The sequence below is a fragment of the Magnolia sinica genome, chromosome 3 (assembly GCF_029962835.1).
Source record: "Magnolia sinica isolate HGM2019 chromosome 3, MsV1, whole genome shotgun sequence".
Taxonomy (NCBI): domain Eukaryota; kingdom Viridiplantae; phylum Streptophyta; class Magnoliopsida; order Magnoliales; family Magnoliaceae; genus Magnolia; species Magnolia sinica.
Genome location: NC_080575.1, coordinates 125511043 through 125525280, shown reverse-complemented (window position 1 = coordinate 125525280; position 14238 = coordinate 125511043).

Here is a 14238-nt window from a genome sequence, read left to right as displayed (position 1 = left end):
CATGTGGGATAAAGACAAAAACTTACTTTTCAAAAATTGGTTTGGAAGGAAATAAAAATTCATTTGAAATTTTAATTTTCATAAATTAAGAATCTTATTTGATTTAACCAAAAAATTTCTCAACAATCTCCTACTTGGTTAAATTAATTAATGATCACATTAAATTCTAATTCTAATAGTTTATAAGCTTACTGTTTTGTGCATAACCCACAAAGGTGCATTTAACAGAGCTAGGACCCGACTTGGTTTTTCTAGGATAATGTGTTTTGCAATACGCGAGACACCCCCACATTTTAAGATATCGTAAGTTTGATTTTCTTCCTTTCCATATCTCATATGGAGAGGTCTTGGTCTTCTTCAGTATAATGCTATTTAGGACATGACAAGTTGCTAATAGCGCTTCTCCCCACAAACTAAATAACAACCTTGCTTGTAATAGCATTAATTTGACCATTTCTATTAAGGTTTTGTTTTTCCTCTCAACCACATCTAGAGCTGGGCATCGAGTTGAGTCGGATCAAGTTAGGGTTGACTCGACTCGATCCAGTTTTGAAATATGCCTGATCCGAACTCGATTCGACTCGATACCGAGTCCAGTATGCCTGACTCGATTCAAGTTCGGTCTGGCTTGGACTGATCCGGACCAAGTCCGATCCGGTCAGAAGTACCGAGTCGGGTCGAGTTGGCACGGAGTCGGATTGAGAGATGAGGGAGGGAGAGACTGAGAGAGTGGAGAGAAGAGAGAAGGAGGAGGAGGAGGATGAGGGTGATGGTGGTGGGCAGTTGTTGGGCTTGGAAGATGAGGATGATGAGGGAGGGAGAGAAAGATTTTGAGATCGGGTCGGGTTAGGGTGTGGCGGGTAGGGTTAGAGTCAGGTTTCAGATCGAGTCGGGTCTAACTGAATTGAGTTTCGGGTTGAGTCGGGTCTAACCGAATTGAGTTTCGGGTTGAGTCGGGTCAAGTTACTAGGTAACTCGAACTCGAATAAGTTTAAGTTCGGATCTGAATGAGTCGGGCAAGTCGAGTTAGCTAGATTGAGTCATCCCATGCCCACCTCTAGCCACATCATTTATTGTGGTGTATAAGGTATTGTGCATTGGTGAATTATGTCATGTTCTTCACAATATCTAGAGAATTCATTGGAGAAGTATTCTCCTCCTCGGTCACTACGAAGAATCTCTATCCAATTAGTTTTTAACATCAGGTTTGTAGATCTTAAATGCATTATATGCTTCATCTTTCGATCTCAACAGGTACACATACACATATCTAAAGCAATCGTCTATGAATGTTATGGAGCACATTTTTCCTCATTAGGTAAAAATGTCATTCAACTTATATATATTAGCATGCACTAGGTCTAACACTTGAGTTAATCTCTCAACACTTGGAAATAGTTTTTTAGTCATCTAATACTTTGAATATGAGCATAGAATGCTCATTAAAGTGAATAATCACAAGAAGATTGGCATGAAACTATTTGGAATAAGGTTTATGATGTGTGGTATGAGTGTGAAAACACCTAACCCTTAATTGCACTAAATACCTATGCAAATCCCCAAGAACCGAATGCCATAGATAAAGGAACAGAGTTTCAATGGTAAAAAAATGACTCTCTCGATATCAAGCGATGCTTCGAGCAATCGAACTCCCTTCGATGAGATTAAAGATTAGTTTGATGGCATCAATAAACTTCAGAAAATAGGCATTTAGTTACTTGACATTTTTGGATACCTTCGATTGATCAAGTCTCGAGTTCGATTGATTGAAGGTTCACTCGAGACTCATTGACGGCCTGTTGATTAGATCGAGATCCACTCAAAATAATATTTATATTAGCTTTGCACATCTTTTAGCCTGACTTATCATGTTCCAATTTGACTCATAAGGCTATGTGATGATCAATTAAGGTTTACCAATAAATGTTAAGATCATCTAAAGGCTAAGGTTGTTTTGGGTCTAAAGTTTGGGTCACTGAAGTGCCTCATTCACATGTTCTTCACTTCTTGATTCTTCATGTCCTATTGTGTCTTCGGTTTTCAGCTTCCAAGGGCTCAATCAATTACATGATACACGAACTCACGTGATTAACAAAACATATGTAAAAATAAATTCACTAACAAAAAAGTATTATAATTATGATTTTACCATTCCTATTCAAACACTATAATTATTGATCAAATTACTTGTTTTTCAAGAGACATGTATTATAACTTGTAATTATTGCACTTTTCCAATACATCACAGTCATAGTTCGCAATCCAAATAGGCTTTAAGAGTAAAGTTGATTTATAACTTAATTAGGCCATACTATTAAAAAATGGATTTAGCACACAATAGATGAAAGAAGAAATTGAAGACAAAAATATCAACTCTTGCGAGTTCAAGTCTTGACTTAAATAGTCAATCTCTCGAAACAGATTGTTGCCATTTTTTGAAGATTCTAGCAAGTATAAAAGAATTGGGATGACAAATTATATTCAGAATACACTAAACTTGTATATAAGAAAATTCAATTTGTACCTCTAACTGTTAAACAAATTTTCAAGAGAAGAAACTGATATACCTCACAACCCAAAAAATATAATTATTAAATGGTAGAAATAAAAATATAGAGCAGTTGACGGCTTGATCCGATAATGAATATACTCTTTAGACTATAATATCCCATGTATATAAAATCTGACAGAACATAATGTCATTGTTGGAGACACTTTTGTGTTTTTATTTCTATCTTTTTTAAAATAGAGAACTAAATAAAAAGAACATTTCCGTATGATAACACATATAATTGCATTGGCATTTAGATTCTAATTAGCTCATCTATTATCATACGTATAACATGTAATATTGATGCCATGTCTATAACCATATGGTAGGCATAGTCAACCAATACTATGATTAGAACTTTAGGCATCAGTTAATTAAATTTCTAGTTAGGATTTAGGTTATTTTCGAAGTGCATAATAACTTAAATGGTTTGAATGATGTGTAAATAAAATAAAACAAAGCTTCTAACAATGATATGTATGCGCAAACCACAAAGTACACCTAATAAAGTGCTAAAAAATGCATAATCCCATGTTGCCTGTGAGTGTGTGGGTGCAAGACAATGCTTAGTGACTTCATATAAGTGGACCAATGGTTAGGGAGGATTTGATGCTTGGCTGAACTCTTATTTTGTACAATTTGGGTTTTCATTTTTGTACAACTTAAGCCCATAGTCCAATAATCTAAACTGTCGATAAGATGGGCCTTATAAGGAATGGCTCATGCATGAAAAATCTCTCGGGCTAAGGTTCTTTTTTCTGGATTAAGGGTTATGATTCTTCCAATCTTGAAGGGTTTTTTGTTAAGTACAAGTACATGCAGGTGTGCACATGCACATATGATCAGTTAAAGGTTTTCGGGTTAAGTTTTCCACTGGTTGTGCTCCCTGTGCGCACATACGAGCTCGAGCATAATTCAACACACTTAATGAGAATATATGTTGGACAAAAATATATAAACTATTTTTTCTCTAATTCTATTTAACATGAGACTAAAGAAAAGCTCAAAAAAATAAAAATCAAACCAGAAATATTAATTTTTCCAAACTTTCGTAAATTTGTTGTTGAAAGACACGTAATATTTTCGGTGCATGAGGTACATAAAGTAAGACAAATCATTTCGATTCTTGAATCACAGGTCCCTAACCCCACCTGTCAGCACTATCTTTCGGCTTGATTCACCAATCAAAATCGATACGACATTCTCTGAGAGTGGAGGATCCTATCCATAGAATATTTAGACTTTCGTCTTGGGTTGAATGTGAGTCATTAATGTTTTTTTTTTCCCTTATATTGTCTATTTGTTGGACACCCATTGAAGGGTTAGAACTTTTCTGTCTAGGAGACTTTGAATGCAAGTATCATGCTAATGTCAACGGTTTAGATCACCGGACCATCGGCCACATCTATAGAAACTTAAAAATTGAATCGTACCGGTGAGCGTGTCAGCCATGTGCAATATTCAAGCCGTCCACCAACCTAGTATGATTGTATAGAAGATCTTGCTTGCACATCAAGGTGATCGGCTCACTATGCGTGGCTTTTAAAAACTCGGGGTCCAATTTTCTCTACATGCAAAAATTGTATACCCATCCGAGTAGTGGACGGACATCAACATGGTATGATCACGATGATAGATGGAATAGATCTCATAACCATGGTCTGTGCTGGCACATGTAGCCACGTCTATGCATGTGCATGTGGTCACGCACAACCCGTGATTGATTTCTAGTATTTTTTTTTCCCCCTCATCCATCATACATGTCGTGTGGTTACAAGGGATTGGGATCTGTTGATCCCTACCATTGATGGGCCATGTATAGAGGACCACACTAACAGATGATCCTAACCATCTGATTAGTGGCTTTCAAATGGGAAAACAATAAGAAGAGTTATGACTTACATTATAAAATTTAGCTGTCCATTAGTGAAATGGCTAGGTTCTTAGCCAATTGTCTGGGTCCGATCTGCATACATTTACACGTACGTGCATACATCACAATGTGTGACGTGTCTGAAAACTAAGCTCTCCATCAGTTGAGATACATCATTTATATATTCTGGCATAAAAATCAGGTTATTCAAACACTTAAGGTAGAGGACAACATATCAAAACAAATGAATGGCTAGGAAAAAGTTGTGGCCCACCTAAAGAGCGAAATTGTCCTTTTTCAGGAACAAGTTTTAATCATTAATTCCAACTTTACAGGAATCTCCTATCTCACACAAATGTTTCATATCATACATATGCCCACATGTGAATGTGTACGGCTATACATGTGCGCATGCGGCATTAGCAAACCTCTTTATAAACCTGTTTGGTAATTTATATCATTTGTTTCCAAAAATGCCCTTTGAACTGGATTTTACATTTGCTGCTCCCTTTATGGTACCAATGTAGTAGTTTCCATCAAGGTTTAAAGTATAGTCCTGAAGTGGTACACATCGTCCGATAACACCCATGAATGATATGGCTGTGTAGGCCGTATCAACCCGAAACAACCTAATATCAGGGTGATGTGGGGTCGTATCAGTAGTAAAAAATAGTTATCCAATACATTAATTTAAAACATTGGTATCTCGGGTTTTATTTTTGGAAGATAAACTCTTTATTTTCTCTAAAAGGATATGCAACCCAAAAAATACAGAAGGGGCTACAGCCTCTTGTATGAGTCTGTGTCTAAATTATTGGTCTCAGCGGGTTGGGTTAACTTTAAGATTATGAGTATTTATCTAGAAATATTTATATTGAGTAAAAAATATTAAATATAACTATATTAAGTTAAAATAGGGCTGATCATCTCCAACCAATTGAATGAGTAATTATTTTATTTGTTATGCAAACCCATTTTTTTTTTACCACCAAGACATGTATAGGGCATGTGTACCATGCAAACTGGGAGCCCACCATTAAGAATATTGGGTATGAAAATGAGGCTAATCCACTCATCAGGTGGGCCACACCATTGAAATCAATGAGAATTGGCGATTGACTGAACATGCAGGTGCGACCCACCTAATGAGTCAATTAGTCTAATTTTCAAGAAGATAATCTTCATGATGGGTTATACTATTTATATGGTATTAATGTTGCAGACTGCCTCTTCTCAGTTATATGATAAATATACATTACTCCCCTCTATATTGGATCATCACATTGGTTTTTGGGTGGATGGTCTTTGTTTTTTATGATTGGATTAGCTCAATTTGTTGGGCGTCCAATGTTAGATGGGGTGGATGCCATGTATGTAGAATGAAAGCTCCATAAATTGGTAGAACAAACTCTTCAAACGAGGTGTTTTTGTCATTTGGTATATATTCTTCTAATGTTTTTGCCAGAGTGGAGGTACCTGTAATAATCCAAAGGGAGGGGAAGAGTGTATAGATGCAAAAGAATGGAGAGAAGATAGCCGGGTTGCCCTTAAATTTCTACTTTATATAACATGGGAGTCATTTGGCTAATTTTACTCATTATATTAGTTAGAGCTAGAGGATCGATTTGAAATTTTTTATTTAAATGGAAATTGGGAAATGTCTAGCCTTTCACCGAAGGTTATTTTTGTCACTTTATTTATACCTACAACTACTCCCACTTTCCTCTTCTTTGCATATGCCTGCATACATAAATTGTATTGGAGAGCCCGTGCAATTACGGCTCTGTAAAGCCTACCATGATAACACTGTGACTCTGATCCGTATATTGCCGTCATGACTCATATTAGAACAATCTTAAAGATAAGGCAAATCTAACACTTAAGTGGGCCATAAAACTGAAGAAAAGTGAGATAAGTAGTCTACCATTGAAATCAGTATGGCTGCCTTCTTTCTTTCTACTATAGCAAACACTTATATGTAGCTGCAATCTTTCCCTCTCTCTCTCTCTCTCTCTCTCTCTCTCTCTCTCTCTCTCTCTCTCTCTCTCTCTCTCTCTCTCTATATATATATATATATATATATATATATATGTTCATTATCATGCCCCCTTTATATATAAAACGAGGGGTGTGGCATGTGCAACACATGTGAGAGAGATTGTCAAAATTAAGCGAGAAAAAAGGAGAAAGAAAGTAAGAGAAAAGATGAGGCTATACATGTGCATGTACGTATACATGTAGAGAGAGAAGAGAGGAGTTTAGCCGTGGTCAACCCATCTCAACATCTCTAATTTTGTAGCCCTGTATAATTTAGGCTTCCATATTTTTTTATATCATGTGTAAACATGAGTTGGTGCAGTAGATGTACTGATTGGATGTCATACACTCATCACAGCCGGCCTAACAAAAGCTTTAGTCTCATAGTCTCCTAGCACATGGCTTGTGTGAGGGCTTCATGCAAAATGGATGAGAAGAAATGCAGGTTACTTGTAAAGTCTTTTATGTTAAATTACATAAATATCCTTACTTTTCCTTTCCATATCTCATCATTTAATTAACTCTGCCATGGTAAAATTGTTATTTACTAAATTTTCTGTGGGTTAAAGTCTAAGTGATTTAAAAATCTTTTGTAAGTGAGATATTGACACCAGAAAGAGCATGAAAAAGTGACGAAGAAGATCACCGTCTTTTTCATATGTTTGAAACATTGAATCTAAAAGGTAGTTTCTTAAATTTACAAGAAAAAATAAAGCTCAAATATTTTTATTGAATAATATTTAATGTGATTTTATTTTTTTCGATTACACAACCATTTTGAAATTATCTAAATAGAAGAATTCTAACTTTAATAGAAATCTTAATTCAACTAAAATAGGACTTACCCAAAATAGTAAATTTTTCTAAAAATAAAAAGTCCTAAATTAACTATACTGGAAGATTCTCGACATGATGAAGATCAATTTTATTTTATTTTTTAAGTGAAAATTTAAAACTCTAAAAATAAGAAAATACGACAAAAATCAAAATGACCAAAACTAATAAATTTTCACTAGAAGTATGTTTTCTCGTGAAATGGACGGATACGACCTACTTTGTGAGTCAATTGACCTAGATGGTCTATTACAATAAAGATTGATAGGTTGATAGGTTGTGCATCCCATAATGATGACCGGATCAAAAGTTATGGCCGATTTACAATTCACACTTTAAATGACAAATTCTTCCGATATGGATTGAATTTCTTTACTTCCATTTAACATTCTTTTGATCCAATCATGTTAGGAATGCATCTATGCCACATCCTACGTTAGATATGAACCTTCCATAGAACACCGATCACATTTTATAATTCCCATAAAATCCTAATTTCATTTAAAACATCCTTATATGTTCCTAAAATATTCGAAGTTCTTTATTAAGGGTAACTAATTACAGGGGCAAAAAATGTCTACTCCTAGTTGCTTTATATTACTTATAGATATCTGAATCGAACAAATGCAAAGCTCATTATCTGATTGTTAATTTCATCTACTTTTGGCTTTGAAAGATTCTCAAAGGCTGGCGCAATGGTGTGAGTGGGTGTAGATGGTCTCAAGTTGGTCGAGTCGGTAAACCTACTCAGTGAGTCTTCTCAAGTTGAGACCGAGTCAAGCTCAAAAGCAATGACCAAATTATTTAAGCAATGACCGTATTACACTTGTAACGGTGGAGATAACTATAATAAGGGGTGATAAGAACAGTTCCCATTAAAAATAAGTGTAGTGGAATCATATCATATTATAATTAAAGTTAATAAGTCCGAGACACACATCCGTCACTAAGGATGTTTTCATTCCCTTGTCTTAAGCAAGTTGGACAACTTGCCTTCAAAATAACACCTCACTTGTACTTTTATTACAAAATTAACCTTGGTCATTTTTAATTTTTTTTTATTTTTTCATTTTTAGAGATGATGCAGTAGAGTTAGAAGAACCATAATATCATAGAACCATAGCTCAACAGGACACTGCATGATGATGGCTCACCTATATATTAATAGTGGGATGGATGGCTTATGTTTTAAAAATAAAACCCATTTGATAATTCTATCTATTACTTTTTCTACTGTTCATGCCAATATATGTATTTAACCGTTAAAACTGTTTCTTTATTTTCGACTTGGTTTTAATGGCCATAGATTATACGGATAGGATTGTCTAGTGAAGTAGTTTTGAGACAAACCATATTTGATGGGCCCTATGAATGGGCTGACCTAATTTACACATCACCTTGCCATGTCTAAGCAGAGCGATTGGCTCTACCTTGTCACGGTTCTTCCGGCTCCACCTTATGATTTCCCTTGAATTAGTTAAAATTAATTAAAAGATATCAGCTGGTGTGTATCAAAAAAGAAGAAGATATGATCTAGTGCTCTTATAGCAGAATAAGTTATAGTGCTCCTAGTTTCATAAGTACAGTTGGACAGTCTATTTGATTGATCTGGACCGCCCACTAGGTTCGGCACACATTTTGTGGGCTACTGTGATTTTATTCACTCATAAATTGAGCTTTTAAATTTTATTTTATTTTTTATAGCCATTCATTTTTTAAGACATGGACATTGCTTGCGATTTGCTGATAAAAGTGATTCTTTAGAACTATAAGCAATCTATGATGGGTCCCAACAAATAAAGTGGCTCAGATTGTTTATTAGGCTCATTTTTATATGATCTTGACCATCCATTTATAGTCTACTCAGGTGATGGTTACAACTATCCAATTTGTGTGACTTTTACACGGTGGACCATGAACCGTTTTACAAACCTAATGAATAGCCCAGATTGGTTGGTTGTAGTGTCTAAGTGTCGTGGTACAACTAGGAGCACTGTAACTTATGGTGTTCTAAGAGCATGCTGATAAATTAATACAAATTCATGAAGAACTTGGCAGGAAATCAAAGACCGAATAATCTGATGTGCATCTTAAATAGATTGGTCCTTTTACTTTTCTTTTTTTCTTTTTCTAATTTTTTCTCCTTTTTGAGGATTAAAAAGGGTTTTGTTTAGTCCTTAAAGCTAGGAATAATCCATGCAAGAGGCCTTTGCTTTATTTGCTCTATGGATTTTTTGTTCTTCCTTTGCATCTTTGCATCTTAAGCAACTCTTCTCTCAGTTTTTTCAAAGATGCTTTTTTGATAGCATTTTATAATGCTATCTTACAAAGCATGGTTTTGTTGCACCATCATCCTCTCAAGGCCCATCTACATCAACCTAGCTTGAATTGCTAGCTTTTATCAATTTGGAAAGGATCTATTGATAAATTGCTAATTATATCTAAGCTAGTTATCGAATCCATCACACATGTTATGCATTTATTAAATTTAGAAAATGGGCCATATAAAGGGGTGTGAATTAGGGGTACCTAAATCCGTGATAGCATGAATGGCTTAGATCTTATACATGTGCAACACATATACATGTATTAGTTGGTTTTGATTTTCTAATTCCTTGATTTGGACATGTCATGATTAATGCAAATGGTTTATACTATCTAGTGATGAATGATGTCATGATCACAACCATCCCTGCGGTGATCCGTCACAAGCTGCATCAACTGAGATCATCGTATACAGTGGCCACATCTCTAATGGGCCACATCCCAAAAACCTGTAATTAGATGAAGGCATCCAAGCAGCACTCAGACACTCATCAATTTGGAACGTCTAATCACTTGACCAACTTAAAATATCTAAATAGTTGGCTGCAAGTGGATGTATTAAAATGAGAGGAGGAAACAAAAGGAGCTATGGTCTACATGCAGCATGCAACGTCCCATTGATTGGAGGGTTAAGATCTTCTAATGAAAGTGGGGTTTGTTTTTTTTTTTTTTTTTTTTGAATCAGCCACCAGGAGGTGCTGCTTTGGATTGGATAACTGGAACGGTCATCATTTGTACCGTTGATTAGTTATAAGGGTTGGTTGAGATGTTGCTATAATTCCTTCGCATTAGGCATATGGTTATATGTGTAAGAACTAAAATGCTGTAAGAAAGGTTATGGTGAGAGCATGTACATTTCGTAAGACTAAAACCCGTTGCAAGTGGTAAGATTACGACTGGTCTGGTGAAACGGACTCGATCCCTTAGATCGTGAAAGTGCTCCTACCGATTAAGATTCTGACCTGATTGACAAAAGGTTACCGTACAATCACTTCATGTCGCTGAGAGACAATTAATTTATTTTGTCTCCTAGGATCAGGAAGGGGCGTCCATTCCTTGATATCTGGCATGGCAGGTACAATGGTAGATCCTGACCATTCATATAGCACGTGTATATGTGGATGGCCCATGGTTGAAAATCATACTGAGTAGACAACTTAGCCGCCTGCATCTTTAGATAATTCAGACCGCAGTAATAGTTAATATTTAAATTTTAAGAATATGTTGTAGATTCTGGTGAGTTGAGTCGAGTTTGTCAATTTTCGCAGGGTCACCTTCGAGTTTTCAAGGTTTTGTCGAGTCAGGTGTTTTTGAGTCAACTCAGCCAAGTCTTATTCCAGCTTCTTCTTCTTCGTTTTTTTTAAAAAGTTTTTTAATTTTTGGTTGTACTTGTGTTGCACTGTGGATGGAGAATCTCCCAAAATAAAAAATTAAAAAAAATGCCAGATTGGAGGATCCCACCAAATATCGGGAGCTTTTCGATTTATTGTGGACTAAAAAACTAATGGATAGGATCGTCCATTTGTCATGACTTTCACACATGGTCTACACAGACATGATCTATTAGGTGGACGGTCTAGATCCATCACCCCACCAGGCGCATGTCACATATTTGGCGGCAAACCCCATATTTTGGTCGAGCCTCTGGATCAGAATTAGCTATGAATTCCAGCGTGGTGTGAGGACTAGAGAAAGAAGATGGCGATGACAAAGAACTCATGCCTCTTCTGCCTCACAATGTGGTTATCAAGGACGTTCATCTTCAATGTAGCCCTGTGGATGGGACACATTGCAAAAATCTCATCAATGAAAGTTCATCAATGTCCATGCAAAGGCGAATTAGAAAACATTGTTCAAGATTTCAATACATATTTGTAGATAATAACGAGTTGATGACCCATCTTCAAAAGTATTTTTGTTAAGAGCTTAAGTAGCTTTTTTAACTTACATGAATTAATAAGTTACTATTCTTAAATATATTAATTTGGTTATTAAACTTAAATAAGTAATTTTTTTCAAAAAAGTAATTTATTTTTATTAGTTATTTTTTAATTACTTTTCAACTTTCAAAAGTAACTTATTTCTTTTATTCTCACGAGTGTCATAACAACTTAAAAAATTAAGGGAATATACTACGTGCGGCCATGAATCCCTTCTAAGCTCATGAGAATAGAAAATCACCTGAATGGATAGATGATATGATGAGCCTTACATTATGATGACCCATATCAAGGTAGCCCACATGATGAACAATCCACATCAAATGTCCGCCCTTAATGATTAATGACCCACATCCAAGGTGAGCCCGATATGATGGACAACCCATATTAAAGTTGGGGCCCACATGATAGGCAATCCAAATCAAAGGTGGGCTCCACATGATGGGCAATTAATAATGGTGGGCCCCACATGATGGATGATCTACATCAAGGAGGGCACCACGTGATGGACAATCCACATCAAAGGTCAGCTTAATGATGAGTGGCCCATATCTAAAGTGGGTCTTGCATGATGGACGACGCACATCGGAGGTGGGCCCACATGATTGATGGTCCACATTAAAGGTGGGTAGTGGAGATTGAAGATGGGCCCTACATGATGGACGATAACATTGATGGTGGGCTCCACATGATGTATGATTAACATCAAATATAGGCCCTACCTAATTAACGATGCACATTAGAGGTTAGCTCTTATTGATGAATGGCCCACAACCAAGGTGGGCCCTATATGATGGACGACCCACATCAAAGGTGGGGCCACACAATGAACGATCCACATTATTTTTTGCCTTACATGATAGATGATGGATGTAAGAGGAACCAAACAAACCCTTCCCAAGATAATTACTTATGATGTTGCAAACTAAATATGCTTTTTTAACTTTTGGATGATAAATATATTGTTTGCCAAACATATTTATTTGCTGATTAAATAGAAACCAAGATTAGCTACTCATGGCATAAGTAACTTATGATTCAAATGCCCCATAAATTCTTAAGTTGAGTTATGATTTGATCGAGTTGGTGGTGACTCATCTAACTGACTCAATGTATCGAACTAGATTGGGCGTGACCAAGTCCAAGTCAACTTGATCTAGAAGTAAGGGCTTTGCCACCTACATTAGACGTTCAATATGTAATTTTTGCCCTCTTGTGTAGGGATGCACACGGGTTGGTTTGGTCCTGTTCTGGGGTGAAACTGGAACCGAACCGTTCCTAACAGTTCTACGATATTCGGAATCGGAACCGGACCGATAGCACCTTAGAACCGAACCGGAACCGAATCATTAAAATCAGTTCGGTTCCGGATCGGTTCCACGGTTATGGGCTTTTTTATAATTAAGACCAATTGCATCTTTTATTTTATTATCTAGCTCATGTCCATTCATGCTGTGATCCATTTGATTAATGGTTTAGATATTGTATAAGGTGTGCAAAAATAATCAAATGGTGCATTATAAACCATAAATCATGAGTCAAATATGGAAATAATCAAAGGGTTCCTGGTTCGGTTCCAAGTTCGGTTCCAGGTTTGGATCCACGGTTCGGTTTTACGGATCGGATCCATGGTTCGGTTCTACGGATTGGTACACGGTTTGGTTCAGTTCTACATACCTCCAAACCAAGAACCAAACCGATGTAATCGGTTCTTTGATTTTTGGAACCGGAACCGGAACCGGTGCACTCTAGAACCGGACCGAACCAGACCGTTTGGTCGATTCCGATCCGGTTCCACGGTTCTACCGGTTCGATGTGCACCCCTACTCTTGTGCGCTCAAAGGCAAGCTTTGGCCTTGCATTTGCATATGTGTCACTGCTGGAAACACACAAAGGTACGCTTATATGTTACTAAGTTTGTATTTTGCGGAATGACCTCATTTCTTTTGTCACAACAAGCAAATTAAACTAATCATGAGTAGCCATTTTTGTCTGACATCACAATCTTTTTCTACCTCACCAACCTAACCCCATATAGGGTTTTCACATTTTCTAAATAGAAAGCCTTTTTTAGAGCAAGGTGGGAGCGCATTTAGACAGAACATGGATCTGGGCTGAGTCATTAGAGTTTAAATTTAGTCTTAGGACTCAAGACTCGACTAAGTCAACTTGACTCAGTTAGTTTTGGGCAGATTTATCATGTAGACTTAGCACTAGGCTTGGACTCGATCAACTCAACCTTAGCTTGGTTGAATTTGTTGAGAGAAAGATTTCTTCTCAACCACATGCACAATAATATCTAAATCAAAAGAAAGTAGAAAAAAAGATGTGAACCACAATACAGATATTTACATGATTTCTTTTAAATTCACACAAATCCACTATGCTCAATAGTATATAAAAAAAAAAAAAAAGTAGCTCTCAATATAACGACAAATCTCTTTCTCTCACGACAGAATATATATTACTCCAAATGAATTATGATTTAAAGGGGCGCTACTCCCCTACAATTCTAGAGAGCTCAATGTAGCTCCACGAAAATGCTAGCTGGATGAATAGTACACCTTTGGTAATCAAGGCTCCATGGAACCTAATAGAGTTACCCTTGACTCCATTGTCTTGGACCGAGTCGCTAGGTTGGAAGATATTTATTTTTTATTTCTTCTTGTTTTCACATA